Source organism: Bidens hawaiensis, unplaced genomic scaffold, assembly GCF_021521415.1.
Source record: "Bidens hawaiensis isolate Kalapana, Puna unplaced genomic scaffold, B.hawaiensis_p1.1 tig00003649_1, whole genome shotgun sequence".
Classification (NCBI taxonomy): domain Eukaryota; kingdom Viridiplantae; phylum Streptophyta; class Magnoliopsida; order Asterales; family Asteraceae; genus Bidens; species Bidens hawaiensis.
Window position 1 is genome coordinate 1,820,758 of NW_027491208.1, and position 16,786 is coordinate 1,837,543.

At 34.3% G+C, this 16,786-nt stretch overlaps 1 long non-coding RNA gene and 1 pseudogene across 2 annotated transcripts; one reads left to right on the plus strand and one right to left on the minus strand.

Moving 5' to 3' along the window:
- Nucleotides 1–1,405: 1,405 nt before the first annotated feature.
- Nucleotides 1,406–5,304, plus strand: LOC143623985 (histone deacetylase 14, chloroplastic-like; annotated as a pseudogene). The gene is made up of 8 exons (XR_013152007.1): nucleotides 1,406–1,420; nucleotides 1,523–1,612; nucleotides 1,718–1,819; nucleotides 2,381–2,452; nucleotides 2,575–2,631; nucleotides 4,365–4,558; nucleotides 4,643–4,824; nucleotides 4,894–5,304. The product of XR_013152007.1 is annotated as a histone deacetylase 14, chloroplastic-like (transcript).
- A 4,811-nt stretch (nucleotides 5,305–10,115) lies between these two features.
- On the minus strand, nucleotides 10,116–10,562 carry LOC143623953 (uncharacterized). The gene is made up of 3 exons (XR_013151998.1): nucleotides 10,450–10,562; nucleotides 10,225–10,346; nucleotides 10,116–10,186 (listed from the first exon to the last, which is right to left on the minus strand). It is a non-coding gene; the product is annotated as an uncharacterized LOC143623953 (long non-coding RNA).
- Between the last annotated feature and the right edge of the window lie 6,224 nt (nucleotides 10,563–16,786).

The following is a 16,786-nucleotide window of genomic DNA, read 5'->3' on the forward strand; positions in this document are numbered from 1 at the left end:
GGTAGAATCTTGTTTCGCGTCAAATAATTTACCGAATATTATATCGTGTCAAATAATTATCCTGCCTGTACGAGTCGTATAAACTATACTACTTGTATAAAACTGGTCATTCACGGGTCTTTCTAGACATGGTACACTGAACTAACGAGTCGTATAGACTATACTACTCGTATAAGTCTTAAGTCTAGTCAAACATTATCTAAAAAGCTATGAAAAGCTGGTATGTACGGTCTGAGAAGGGTGTATGGTGATCCAAAACGACTCGTATAGGTTATACTAGTCGCAAAGAGGGTGTATGAGGATTATGCGAGTAGTATAGGCTATACTACTCGTATGGATACCAACAATGTCTCGTATAAGCCATACGACTCGTATAATAATTTGGTCAAACACCTTTTTCAAAAAGCTGGTTGTTGTCAGTGTACGGAAATCTATACGACTCGTATAAGCTATACGAGTCGTATAGAGGGTGTATGAATTTGAAGCAGGGTGTCTTATTAGTAGGCCCCATAAAATAAAATGGAGATTGAAGCTGCAGCTGCTCTTTCATTTTCATTTGTCGGAGGTAAATGCTCTCCGATTAATTACAAACTAACGTTTCCTTCTTCATTCGATTCTCAGAAAACTTCAACTTCAATTGATTATAATACTTACATCCTAAGCTATAACTGTGACCTCTGACCTTGGGGATACTTATTTATTTTTTATTAATACACTGTTTTTAACAATTTATTTATTTGGGTTTCTAATATTTTTTTGGTTACACTATATATTAATTAGGCTAGTATAAATTACTTCAACTGCAATCAAAATATATTTGAATTTGTCGACCCATTTGGACCCACAAATAACAATGTGGAATTTCAGATGACCCATTTAGTTAAAATCTCTTACCCAAACCAACCCATGTAATTTTTAAAACAACCCAAATTATTTCATTTGAAATGGTACCCCTAGTTTCTATGTTTCATGCACACCACTATATATTAGTGAACTCTATCAGGAAAAATCTGTATTATCTTTATGACTATGTGATTAACCATATAAAACCACCTGATTTCATTATACATATAACAGAAACCAAACCAAACCAAAATATGCCCCCCTACTAACATTTGAGTTGTTAGGAATCATGCATGAATTTGCTAATATACTACACTAAATAAATCTCTCAGAAGTCACATGTCATGTTTCTAGGACATCAATATATAGAAACTGGATTGTATATCTTACTTCCTCGTTGTCCATACATACAATTTTACTTGAAAATGATGATTTTATGGATTTCTGAACATTATGTGGTTTCATCGGTTAGAACTCGATTATTCCAGAAACGTTCAAAAGTTTTGTTTTGTGCTCGTTAAATGAGAGTACAGCGAAAGTGATTTATAGTGTAACGCCTGCAATGGGTCATAGCAAGGTAACTAACTTATGTCCTATTTGCTGCGGGTCATAACAAAGTATCCATTTTTCAGTTTTAAATTTAGTTGTTTTTGTTTTGTATAAAAAATGTGTATTGGAGAGAGTTGACATGATATTGGTGACACCTGAATGCAGTTTAAGGGTTCCTGCAATTGTCACCGCTCTTGAAAAGATGGAGCTCACTCCAAAGGTAATCATTTCCTTTTGTTAATTATGTTCAAATTTGAACTAGCCTATGATCATGCATGCTAAATTGATATTTTATTACAATGATATGCAACTTTTACGCTTGCAGTTTCGAGGATATGAGATCATTCAACTTGAAGATTTTAAAACTGCTACAGTGGAAGATATTGCAAGCGTGCATTCCAAACCTTATGTTATTGGCCTTGAGAAGGTAATAAATCTTCCTGACATTAATAGAAAGCACGTATATTGTTTACTAGAGACTAGAGTGTATTGTATCTATCTCCAGTGGGTTGGTTGAGCGGGCATAACTTACAAAACTTAACTAAATAGGAAATGGTTTGACCTGGTCAAACGGCTCAAAAGCCGCCCAGATTGCTCTAAAATGCTTTAGATCACATAAATTGAATTATTAAAAGAAAAAATTGACTATTATCTTAACAATATGGTTTTTATAACCTTGTTTACATATTTTATTATTTGTAGATATCAAAAAAGCCAAATAATATTAGAAAAAGGAAAAAAATTGGTGATGGGCTGTCCAAATCCATTCCTACTCATTTGGACTGCTTGACCCGGTCAGCCCATTTTCTTTTCAGATACTCATTTGTCTATGCTATGAAATTTCTCATGTCAAGCTTGTTTAACATCAATATTTCATTTTCCCATATATATGCCATCTAAATATGTGCTCTAAGTACTCATATATTGTAAATATTCTTGTGTGTGTATTAGCATTAATTAATTGTTCGTCGTAAATCTATATTTATAGGCAATGGAGAAGGTTTCAGAACAGGGTTTTATACACATTGACGGCTCCGGACCCACATACGCGACTGCCACAGTAAGAGAATGCCATAAAATGTGGCTCCATAAACTGCTTTGCGTGCACATATATGATGGTCATATTAATTTTATAATCAAAGCATGCTTGTAATGATCATATGAATATCATAAACGATGCAGACATTTCAGGAGTCGTTAATTGCTACTGGAGCAGGCTTATCCTTGGTTGATCATGTGGTAACATCTCAACCAACAATAGGGGTAGTAAACGAGCATAGCCAGGCTGAGCTTGAGTGCGGCTCCTTTAGATGTGCTCCAAGTTCAAGCTTGAGCTCTGTCCATGCTCGGCTCTTATATAATTTAATTATTTTTTATATATGCAAAATACCATAAAAACCAACATACACTCTGTGTTTTCCCATAAATGTCCCCCAAAACAGTTTTTTGCACAAAATAGTCAATGTACATGCTAATTTTGAACCCAATCATGAATTTTTGTTTTTAACTAAAACAACTAACCACTAATTTCATGTAACTCAAAGACATCACACTAATTTCATATAACCCAATCATGAATTTTTGTTTTTAACTAAAACAACTAACCACTAATTTCATGTAACTCAAAGACATCACACTAATTTCATATAACTCAAATACACCATATTAAAATTACAAATGATAGGGTGCAAGTAATTTTTACAATATTGAGTTTCCTTGTTGGATTTAAAAGTTTGGTACCAATATTGTGAATCATGGTTGTTAACATTTTGGTATTGTAATAGACTCATAGGCTTGCAAACGAACCGAACGAACATGAACGGGGGTATGTTGGTGTTCATTCATTTAACTTTAACCGAACACGAACACAAGCACATAATCGAACAAATTATTTTGTTCATGTTCATTCATTTAGAGACTGGGTTTTTTGTTTTTATTCATGTTCGTTGACTCGTTCTTTTAAAGCTAAACGGACAGTTCACAAATGTAAACAAACACAAATGAACATAAAACAAACAAACGTAAATGAACATTTTTGAACAAACAAAAACGAATACAAATGAACATAATTGACCAAACATAAACGAACATAAATTAGCATCAATGAATACAAACGAACAAGTCTAATACATCACATTTATCCAAACATATATATTTATATGAATATAATTACTTATGCGTTTATTAGAATTTTAACAAACGTAAATAAACGAACATAAACAGACGTCCATGAACATAAATGAATGAGTAAATTTTTTTTTTCATTATGGTGTTCAAAATTAGGATGTTCTGAGACTTTTATGTGCAAAAAAATGATGCGGAACTTTTATGAGAAAAAACGGAAAGTATGTTGGTTTTTTATGGTATTTGTGCTTTTCTATACACATGCATTTAATATAATATTTATATATATATTTTTAATTATGAATTTTATATATAAGATGGTATACATTGTTGTAGTTTTTTTTTATCATAGGTATATACTAGTATTTGTTATGTAATATATGTTACCAGATAAAAGTTATTATATTTATATGAATAATTGGCGTGTTTAGGCCTGCAAGCCTAATCAAGCTTGATATATGAAGCCCGTGCTTGATAATTAAATAAGCTTCAATTTAGGCTCGGGCTGAAGCGCAGCTTGATTTGATCTTTCAGCGAGCTGATCTTGTAGCTCAGCTTCTTTACACCCCTAAGCTATGTGTCAGGGGTCGAAGTTGACCTGTTTGAATCAATTCTCATCTTTAGCTATAAGAATTATTATCCATTTAAATAAAAAAAAAACCAGAATCAACCTGGTTTATAAGCAAATGGGTTGAAACTGCCACCTCTAAAATTGAAGCTCATTTAATAAACGAGTATGAGCTTCAGATACCGAGCTTAATTAGTTCTGCCAGCCTAAACAAGCCCAATTATTCGTAGATTACTGTTTGTTCTCACTGAAAGAAGTTTTTTATTTGATAAAAATGTAGGTGGCAGCATCAAATATCACTCAAACCCCACCGATTGGTTTCGCCTTAATACGGCCACCCGGACACCACGCGGTTCCTACAGGTCCCATGGGCTTAAACGGGTTTTCATCATTGATTTTGATGTGCATCATGGGAACGGGACTAATGATGCGTTTTATGATGATCCGGACATATTCTTTCTTTCAACTCACCAAGTAACCCAAACAAACTTCCATTTATATATTTGTTATTTTCAAAGTGTAATTTAACAAATTAGTTTTATATTAAATGGTGTATAGGACGGAAGTTACCCTGGTACGGGGAAAATTGATCACATAGGATCCGGGAACGGTGAAGGGACAACACTTAATTTGCCATTAGCAGGAGGCTCGGGTTATAACGCCATGCGGACTGTGTTTGATGATGTCATCGTACCGTCGGCCCAAAGATTTAAGCCGGATATAATTCTTGTATCAGCAGGGTATATTTTGACCCGGCCCGTTTTGACATATTTTGCAATGTTTGACGTTTAACACGATATATTGTTCAGGTATGATGGACGCGTATTGGACCCGCTGGCCAATTTCCAGTTCACAACAGGAACATATTACATGTTGGCATCGAACATCAAGCAGCTTGCGAATTGTGTGGGGGTCTGTGTGTGTTTTTCTTGGAAGGAGGATACAATCTGGAATCTTTATCTGATTCGGTTGCAGATTCTTTTCGTGCATTTGTTGGGGAACCAAGCATGGTGGCAAAAGTTGAGGATCTTGGGTACTTGTACGATGAACCGTCTTTTAAAGTTAAACAAGCTTTTCAGAAGATCAAACACTTGCATTTTCTTTAAAAAGTTTTAATATTTCAATTAGCGGTGTGGTTTTGTATATGTTTAGTTATGTATAGGCCAGTGCACATAGATAAACTTTTAAATTTTGGCATATAAAATACTGAATTTGAAAATGAAATTTTGTCTTCGCATTGGTGACTTTGTCCCATGCTACCCGATATATATACTTCTATCTTTACGTCCAATCCAAAAGAAGTTTGGTGAATGAAAGGGAGGGTACATGTATCTTAACAATGCCGCTCGTATCCTTAACACTAGCCGCCTCCACACCAATGCCAAAAATGTGAGAGTAAGTGGCATTATTGCCTGGGATTTGGATTTGTTGAGCAAGGATAGAACTTCATTTACGGTCAGTGGCACATCCAGAATGTTCATATCCGACAGAAAAGGCTATTGGAACTCGGATATAACGAAGCCCATAACCTGTTTAAGAATACTTTCGAGATGACTTTACAAATTAGTAGAACGTTGGCTCGAGGCAATCAAATGACCAGCCTGAAGTGAAAGGTTTTGCGGATCAACATATTATTTTGGGATGGGTGAGATAAAAGCGTTGCTAATTACTCCGTTTAGATCAAATTAACAGAACGTCAACACCTAATAATAAATTCCAAACGTGCTTGATAAACAAACGATCGAGTTGGAACCCATCTCAAAGATAGCGCATGTGAAGCATTCCGCCTGGAAGATAAGATATGAAGCGGGATCTCTGATGATTGTTCTTCTCAGTGCCCATCTTCTTTCTCTTATCCTTCATTGCTGTCCCTATTACTATACTTTTATTTACATGATGGCGAGTACTTGGTAGTAGGTTTTTAATTATATATGCAGTTTGGAAACTATCACTAGCTTACTATATATTTTGCTACTTTGCTTTGTATGCAGGTCTTAAATGACACGAGTACGTGCTTACCATTAGTTTGACGCGCTGATAAAACTTACGGTTAATCGACCTGTTAGAGATACACATAACCTAGCATAGAAAATATTGAATTTAGGCATTTTATTTATACATGCTACCAGTTAATTGGTTCTGGGTCATGGCTGGCCGTCTTTATAATGAGTTAGATGATCTTTTTGCATGCTTTCATAACTTGACTACCCAATTTAAAAAACGAAAGTTAAAACCCATTCAATTCATCAATCAAACTAATCAAGAAGTCCTAAATAATTTGGGTGTTCAAATAGCTTTTTTGTAAGTTTTTATACAAAAATCGGATTTCCAAATAAAAGTCAAAAATAAAAAACGAAGACCGGGTTTTCAAACCATTTTGATTTGTCAGGCTATAAATAAGCGGACCCATCCTCCTCAGACTCAAGAAATCCATGGCCGATTCACTTGCGAAGGATGAAATTTCAGTGTAACAGCAAACAATGGAACCAAAAAAATAACTTTCAATCTTGCTAACTCATGAAAAGAAAATAACCTACATTTCATGCCACTTTCTCCACCTGTATATTCTTTTAAAAAAAACCCCTCAAGTTATTCAATGAACTAAAAAAAGGGGAAACTTATAGAAAGTAGAAACCACTCAACAAAAGATTTGTTACCAGCTCTACAGTAAACAGTGTTTGATCGAATGAAGACTCTATGGCGTCGATTCGATTTTTGAATTAAAACACTTTAAGAGGTTGCAGGCTTAAAATATATATTTTAGGCGACTTTCAAGTTTTTACCCGGTCTACATTTAGCTTAAAAATACAGCCTAAGTAGACACGTTATCAAGGTCAAGTCGACTTAATGACTTTGGAAAGACTCACCAAGTGAATCCGCGCCGAAAATAAACTGACCTGTGTGGTCATTCATCCAGGGCAGGAACCTCACTGTCAAGTACGACCATCTAACTTATTAATCTTCCAGTACTGAAATTGAATACCTGTAATGTGAAAATAAATCCATTGATAAGTTTCTTAATTTAGAAAACATGCAAAAAATTTGAATAATTACCGACACCTCTTTGTGTGTAACTCCCAAGTGTAAGAAAGTTATTATTCACCTCAATCACCTGCAACTAGATTTAGTGTATGGTTAGTCACATTATGTCATGAATACCTTCTTAATTCCAACTCAGACATACAAAACCAAAATATATGATGAATAATTTGAACAAGAACAATATGAACCAGTGCTAAACTCATATAACAGATTTGATAATCTACAAACATAGGCAATCGACAAATTATTTAATCATGAATCGAAGATGAAAATCAAACAAACAAATATAAAGAGATAGAACTAACAATCTCTAGATCAAACCACACAATCTCCTTTGTAATTGGCAGAAAACCAAGCCCATATGTTAATTAGAACCGCATTTAACTCAGCAATAGCCCAATACATAAACCCATAGTCAGCAGCCCGATTCATAAAAAAACAAGATACACCAACAATTAGAACACAACTACATATAACATATGTTTGATATTGAATTCGAGACATACATGTATTTATTAATCCCCCGCCCCCTAATCCAATAACCAAACATGTTCTTATGCAAATTAAAAAAAAACGATTGTAAGAAAAGCATACTAGATCCTTTGAACCAAAATTTCCTCTTAAAAAAAAATTCTCACAAACAAAAACTTTTATAAGAAATTGTTTACTATTAAAACATTTGTCTCTCAAGGACAAGTTAATAAAACTTTTGATCATTTTCAATAACAATGAAGCAATGCTCGTTAGAACAATCAACACAGGTTCAATAACATTAAAAGTTGAGTCAAAGACACTTGGTGCTATAAATACAACATGAAACAATAGCAGACAAACCAGAGGAAATATACAGCAAATAACTCCTCACACCTTTTAAGTAAAGAAACGCGAACAACAATTTTTGATAAGAAATTTTAATCATAAGCGAAAAATCATAACTTGTCATTGGTAAGGAAAACTACACAGCTTGCAAGCCAACTCAGCAAGATATAACAAAACTCACTAAAAGTTTGTAATAACTAACTTCCTCATATAAACTCTTATTCAAATGACGAACTTTAGACCTACCATTAACGAAGAGTGTAACATCAAATAGTGCCACAAGGCGCATTATAAATTGTAGAAACAAACACCACAAAAGAGAACGAACATACAATATATTCCAATTAACACAGAATTATGTGATTGTATAACATATATCAGACACAAATCTGACCAAACAGAAGTCACAGGACTTTAAGATAAAGACATGTCACAAGACATATTGTTGCTCCTGTTTTGGCACATTCTGAATAAACCACCTACAACTGAATAAAAACACAAATAAGCACCAAGTATACCAACTGAGAAAGACACTATTAGAAGGATAAGACATTTAACTGAGATCAAATACACATACAGTTCAAAAGTATATTCTGATGGCCACGTTTATAAAACCCACAGATAGTAGAGATCAATGGGCCCGGGTCACAAGCTATTCTTATAAATTGGATCTTGAGCAGATAGGTTAGTTCTATAGCCTAATATAGCGTTTTCAAGACCCAGACTACTTTAGTCACCATTGATTTTGTCTAGAAGTCAAAGTTAACAAACTATTTTTTTTAACAATCCACCTGTAGATGTAGTGTTGTTACCTTTCACTATTTTTTTTGGTCAAAAATTGGTATCTAATCTGCTTTAGTCTAAATTAGTTTTGATGACCAGAACATACATTTCTGGTGAAGCTTGAACAGATATGCATATTCAAGACGCAAAAAGAATATTTAATACATATTTGAGTTCTGGCTAGAAAATATAAAACAAATGCTTAAATATTGAGTCTTTGATTGCCAAAAATACCCAACAGTTGAGTTTTCAAGACAAGTCAAATTATGATGTAAATGGTTGAAATTGCTAGATCTATATATAAACAAATATTATATTTCACCCTGTTGACCCGCTACCAAAATCAAAGCTAAATAGGTTTAATACGTTACATCTAGATATATAAAAATCTGTTATTTACCTGGTTGGCCCGTTACCTATATCGGCTTATTCATTAGTAAAATGGGTTGAAATAGTCACATTTACTTAAAACTACATCTAGATTCTTGTTACTAATTTTAAAGTATAAAATCATACCGGCTTCAGTTAGCAATCTCACAATGCACTAGGCCTGTGACCTGAGCTCCTTGACTGCATCTTTAGAACGTGACAAACATGTTGACTTTTGAGATCAAACACGTTGATTTAGCAAAAGACTGATTTGAAGTTACTTAACAAAATTAACGGTTTAGGACCAGAATCTTCAATGTTTGACTCAAAAGTCAAAATGTGTCCACCCAATAATTAAAGAGTAGGGCAATAAAATAATATAAAAAGTGACTGCTTTTACATACATGTACATATCTAGAGTTCATTCAAGCCAGAAAAAAAAAACGCATGAAAATTTAAATCTTTAACTGCCAAAAGTTGAGCTAAAATTTGTCAACCCACATAAAGCAAACCGCATGCTAAACCTTAATAATCTTAATTCAGAATCAGCTTAATTGGTTTTGTTTATAAACAGGGTGCAAAAGTAAACCATACCACCTCATCGATAAGTGCATTCTAAGGTAAAGCCTCCTCTAACCTTCCATCAAATGTTGTAGCACATTAACTAAGCCTTGAGGTAAAATATAAAATAAGTATCCAGAAAAGATGCCTAGATGCCTGAGTGTAACTTAAGTAAATACTATCATACAGTAACATAAATGTTACAGATTTATGACGATGTGGAATGGAAGACGTGCCTGCACTCGGCGGTCCAGCATCTTGTTTTTCAAGTTGTCTATAACTTCATCTGTTCTGAATGGTTCTTGGTTTGTAAATCAACCAGCAAACTTCAGCACCAACACCCCGTAATATAATGTCTATAACTTTATCAAGTTAGCTAACACAGTGAACTAATTTTGCAACAAATTAATACAAAACTCAATCAAACACCTAGTTAAGACAAAAAAAAAAGAAAATAAGGTTTTGGTGAAGTGATGGACCATATTGTAAGGGAACCGTTCGCCTCGGCTGTGAAATCGATAAGTTAACCTGAATTCATCATTTAAAGTGAAAGCAAAATATTTAACCTGTGAACTGTTAACAATTAACTCCATGGCAATTAGCTGAGTAAGTTCTTGGATGTGAGGTTCCACCTTATAGTATTTGATATTCATTAACATGTACAATATAAAGCTTCCAACTCTCAATCCTACATGGCAAACAATATATATAAACAATGGGTGTCATTAAAACTTGAAGAATCATATTGTGCAATACAGATGATAGATTATATTAAATGCGTATTATGGAACCTAGAGCAAGATGATACGGGTTGACCATTGGAGCACAAGAAAGAGACACATCAGGACTTTGAATGTGATTCATCTGGTGAGGAAGCAGGCCCACCAGAATCATGAAGTGTTGCATAGCAGATATATTAACCATAAAAATCACACACAAACCAACTTTGTTCATAATTAAAGAGGTAAAGAATTTGAGCAGTAAAAAGTTAAAAATACCTCCTAAAAGTAATAGAATGATGTTAGCATAACAGGCTTGATTAAAATTAGATAAGTAACACAACACATGATTAAAATTAGCTAACTAATCTTAGCCCTGTCCAAATTAGCCAACACATGTTAGAATAATCATCTGTTCTTTAGGCCTCATCATCATCCCCACGTCTTTCAATCATTCTGATCAACATTTATTCGCTCAGTTAGCGGTGTTCCACCATCTGATTATACTATGTTTCCATTATCACCTCCACTTAACCCCATTTTAAATTCCAACTTGTTGATAAGTATTCAATGGTGAGTCAAAGTCAAAGGCTTCACTAGGGAAGTCAAGGTCAAGGGCTAAAAAAATTATGGGAAAGTTTCGAACACTTATTTAGAATAAATAGGCCTAGGGTCATATCTTTCTTTATGTCTTGTTTATTTTGATTATCAAGTTTATCTTGTATTTGGAGACTTCCTATTTCGAATTGGTTAAATTGGAGATTAGCCCCTCTCGAATCGGGCCAACTATGTTATTATTTCAATAAATTAAATAGTACGTTTTCTGGATTCTATCACTTGTTCAACTATTTAATAATACAAAATCAACACCAGTGTGTTTCATTAACTATTTTAACCAAGAACCCACCTGAGAGGTTAAACGTCCCATCCACCTCACTGAGCAAAGCTGAAGCAACCCTCTCAAGTCCTCTATCTCTTCAACCCTAGCCGGCCAATCCCATTGACCACAAAACACCCTTTTGACTTCTCTAGACCAAGGAGTGGTGTTAAGCCCAAATAAGTTACCTTATTCCACCATAATCTACCTTTCTCATTTTTGAACCGCTACCACCACTTGGATAAAAGAGACATGTTTACATCTTGGAAGAAGGGTTGATGGTAAAATGGACATTATTTTTATTAATTAATTAATATTAAGAAACTAGGGACTTCCTGCACCGATTTTAATGATTCCTCCCTACATTTCATTCATTTTTCAAGTCCACCTTCACATTATGCTTGCAGTTTAGGCACGGTTCGAGCCACTACCTTATTCCAATCCACCCAATTGATATTTGGCCTTTTCCTTCCGACCAGTTATAACTTCAGAATATGAAGCTCTTGTGAAATTTATCAAAATATTATATAAACAATATAGTAACAGCAAATGAAATATTGTTGGATTTAAACCGAAAATGCTCGTTTTTTTGTTTGAATATGCTCATTTGGCTTTGATATGTTTGTTTAACTAGTATAAAAAGTTTAATTCTTTAATCAAAGTAAACTCTAGGGAATAAGCATAATATGAAACAAATGTTTATGACTACAATATCAAGTTTCCTATTACGATGTATTATAATAACACCACAATGATTAAGCGTCCTATAAAGTTAAAGTTATAAAACTCAAATGTCAAGTGTCCTGTTAAGTTATGTTATAATAAAACTATAGCGAGTAAGCGTCCTATAAAACATATATTTTATGACTCAAATATCAAATGTACAATTACGGTGTATTATAATAACACCACAATGATTAAGCGACTTATAAAGGTTAAAGTTATAAGACCATGGTGTAAAATGTCCTATTAAGTTATGTTCTTATATGACTTCAACTAGAAATGGTCCTATAACACCGAACATTTATGACTTAACTACAAAGTGTCCTCTTAACTTGTGTTATAATAAGACCTCCAGTGATCAAGTGTCATATTACTTTACCACATAATGGGACACCAACAACTATATGTCTTACAGATTACTTTATTATGATTTAAATTTTAAGGGTCTTATTAAGTTATATAATAATACGACCCCAAAGAATCATCCATCCTATAAAATAACTTTTTAGGACACCGGTTGTGTAGCGTATATTGCAAAAGGACCTCAAATGTTCATTTGTCCTATTAAATAGATTTTATGACCCTATTTTACAAGCGTCCCACACAAAAGGTTCTAAAAAGCCTTTTTTGTTTTAGTGCAAACATATTTATATGTATATCATTATTTGATATATATATATATTTATATAGGATCAGGATCATGAGAGAACTTTTTTAAAATTGAGAACTATGAGAACTATTTTGAACCACAAAAAACCCAAAAATAAAAAATCATAAAATAAAAAAAAACACAAAAATGAAACAAGTAAAAAAACCAAAATTCTTATTTTAACATCCCGGTTTCATAAAAAAATAAAAAAAACTCGGTTTAGCCAAATTATATACTCATATGTATAATATATACATATATGTACATTTACATTATTTTTTTATACACATGTGTATAATTTAAGATAAATGATACTGTACATATGTGTATATTACGTAACTAAAGATTAAATAAAATTATACATATGTGTATAATACAACGTTTTTTCTTATATTTTTATATATTTTTTATTTTTTTTTAATAAAACTAGAATGAAATATAAGAATTTTGGTTTTTTTTTTACTTTTTTAAAATTTTTATTATTTTTTGTTTTATGATTTTTTAAATATTTTTTAAAGGTGATTTTAGTGGTCCAAAATGGTTCTCAAAGTTCTCAATTTGCAAAGGGTTCTCTTAGGATCCTTACCATATATATATATATACATACATACATATATATATATACATACATACATATACATACATATATATATATACATACATATATATATATATATATATATATACTCTTATCCATACGAGAACGTTTTACCGTTCTTTATTTAAAACACATAAACATAACAAACAAACATCACACATTCCATCATTTCTTAGTCTTTCATAAATTTCTTCACCATCTTGGTCATCTTATTGCATTTGCGAAGAAGCTTGTCTCCTATCTTCTTCTTTTTGTTTCCATCCACGGCTATCTTCTTCCTCAGATCGTCAGTCTGATGTAATGCCCTATCAAGATGCTCTTCCTGGGACTACGGGATTTCGTTCGAGTATCCATATCGAGGTGGCGGATCACGGTACCCCATCATTACAATATCGTAGTGGTTCTTGGGGGTATAGTGATGATGTAATGTCGGACGGATACTTGAAGAATGCTTCGACGACTTATTTTGTTGACGTATCTCATCTGCTTGTTCACCAATTGACGGGATCTTGCCTTGATATGGTGGAAATCTTGGTGGTGACTTGTTCTTGAGTTCTTGAAGGAATTGCATGTAAGGGTCTACGGATCCATAGCTTAGACTCTTGTGAAAGAACGGTTGCAAACATCCTTGATTGGGTGGACAGTCACAACTGGTTGGTTCCTCCTTTGGAATTATTACCGCTTTAGTATTTTCCTCATCAGGTTCTTCCTCGGGGTCTTAGTCTTCTTCTGGATCTTCCTCCTCCTCGGGGTCTTCTTCCTCTATTAACTTTGCAGTCTCATACACTGTTGGATGTAGACGATAACTCTCGTACGACATCATAACCCTCATCTTCGGCTTTTAGGACGGTCCTTCGCAAGAGTTGGGGTGAGAGTCAACTGAGTTGAAAGCATAAGTTCTAGTATACCACCTTCTTTGTTCGGAGTTGCATTGCATCCAGTCAAACGAATCAGATTCGGGTTCCTCATTGATTTGCTTGTTGGAGAGGAATGCATATGACAGATGAGGATTGGGTGGTTGATACAGCGGGATGTCGGATGGATGATACTCCGGAATGTTTGATGGGTGGTATGTCGGAATGTCGGACGGGCGATGCATCAGTATGCTTGATGGATGATAACTTGAATGTCTTGGGGGATCGTATTTTTGAATTTGTGGATCGTCGGGTATGTTGATTGGTAATTGTTCAGTACCAGGAAAGTACTTCGGTGTGGGTCGTCAATCGGATTATCTTGGTTGAAGAAATCTTCGTAATGGTCTTCGCTCATGTTATCTTTGGGAAGTGGTTCGGGGCATCCGGCTTCATTGCGTCGCGCATAAATCCTTGCATTACTTTCTTGAACGACATCTAATGGTTGGGGGGTTTAGATTGAGGAATGATAGAAAAGGTTTAGCAGCCTATCTTGTCTCTATTTAAAGAAATAAAATACTTTTCCTATTCACTTGGATCTAAGCTTAGGTATTATTATTATTATTATTATTATTATTAATACCTAATTCGCTAAGATCGATGGCTCTGATACCAACCATTCACAGCCCAATCTTAGGCCTAGGCGTGCGACCAACAGTTGGTATCCACTTTTTAAATAAATCAGAGTTAGGGGATTAAAGCGGAAAAAATGTTTGTATGGACTTTATTTACATTACAAAAGACGGGATTATATAATACACGTTAATGGTTTTACAAAGATTACATATTTATACAAAACCACCATTTATATCTTAATATTAACAAAACGATCCGAGCCATCGGATAACAAAGCACTTCGAGCATTCCAAGCTCCTAATCTTGATTACTTGCAAAATGTTTAGAAAATACGTCAGCATTTTGCTGGTGAATAAGCTGACGCATAAAATATTTTTCTTTACTTGATTACCCCTCGAGACATAACTTAGGTCCGGCCCATCATGGCTTAGGAATGATCAAGCTTTAAAACAAAACACAATTATAAAAGACAAGACACCTCAGCAAACACCGTAGCGTTCGACATTACTTAGGTACCATACGCATACACATGATCACCCTCACTCGGACGTAAATTAGGTCCGCCCATCGTGGCGAAGGCTCATGAACAGGTGTGGCGCGATGTGCCCACCGACTTTTTACCACATATATAAGGATCCAAACAAACGTACACGACTGCCTGAGGGCTAGCGATTACTTTTGTTTATAATGTTTTAGAGATACGTAATCTCATGTAATTCATTTATTTGACTCGATTAAACAAGATTACAAGGTTAGAGGTATTCACCTTTTCTTGAAATGATCAGCTTCAATACACTGACTGGGTCTTTCCTTTCTTTGCTATCTTGCACCTATAGTATGAGTATAACTTTTCATTAGTCGAACCTCTAGTCTCTTTTATATAATCTTTACCTCGATTATATATTCTTTCAAACCTTTAGTTTAAATATTCTTTCTTTCTTTCTTTATAAGTTAAAAATCTTTAATTTAACTTATTTACTTTTCTTTTCTTTTACAAGATAAATATTTAGTTATACTTGTTTTACTGTAGGTTGCCAGCCGGATCTACACGGAAGTATCTCGTAGTACGTAGGTGCGGAATCCCTACGTAAGACGATACGAGCGTAGAATGTAAACTATGTTAATACCGAACACGAACACACGTTACAATACTCAAAAGACACGTTGTATTGCAACCCTTCAACACGTGATCTTCAATCACAATTACACGTACTGGAATCACTTCTTTAATACAACCCGTAACATATGTATACATATGTTACGACAACTTCGCCTAACAGACTAGGCGAAGTTGTCAATAACTTCGCTTGTCCACAAGTTCGCTTATATCAGGTGAACTTGTGAGACAACCTATCTAAATCAAACCAAAACAAACTAACACGATTACTGACACAAACATAACCCTAGATACTGAACTACTGACATCATGTACCAACAGACTCCCCCTTGGCAGTAGCTTCATATCTCTATCTTTAATCACGTGTCTGGTAATCCCAAAATCTTGTATCTCCCGTCTTCAAGCATGAACTCCCTGTCTTACACAGACAGTGACAACTCTCTGTTATTTCTTGGCTTCTTCTTTCCATGCAGGAATATAGAATATCTTTTTCTCGTTCAGCACCTGCAAGTCAGCTTGAGACAAATTCACCAAGTGCATAGGATCATACACTCTTAGCACCTCTTGTTCATCCTCATCCTCCATAACCACTTCAGCTGTTTGACTGTCGACATACCACCATTTCAGACTCTTCAAGACATCCTTGGGCATTAGTTTCATCGGTACTTCTTTCAAACACCGGATAGGCTTATATTTTATTATCATCCAAGGTTTGCCATCAGCTCGCATTCCTCTGTCTTTGTCTTCAACAAGCTTCCCTTTTTGCGGCTTTAACAACTCGAATTTTTTTTCTTTTATACTTTCTTTCCACACGATCTTTCCAATAATCCTAGCCATATTATCATCACTCCTGTTTATCAACCCCAACTTGGCTAAATCCTTCACCTCACACTCCGGCAAGGTATTCAATGATCTCAACAATCTTTTGAAGTACTGAACTCCGTCAAAACGTTTAATC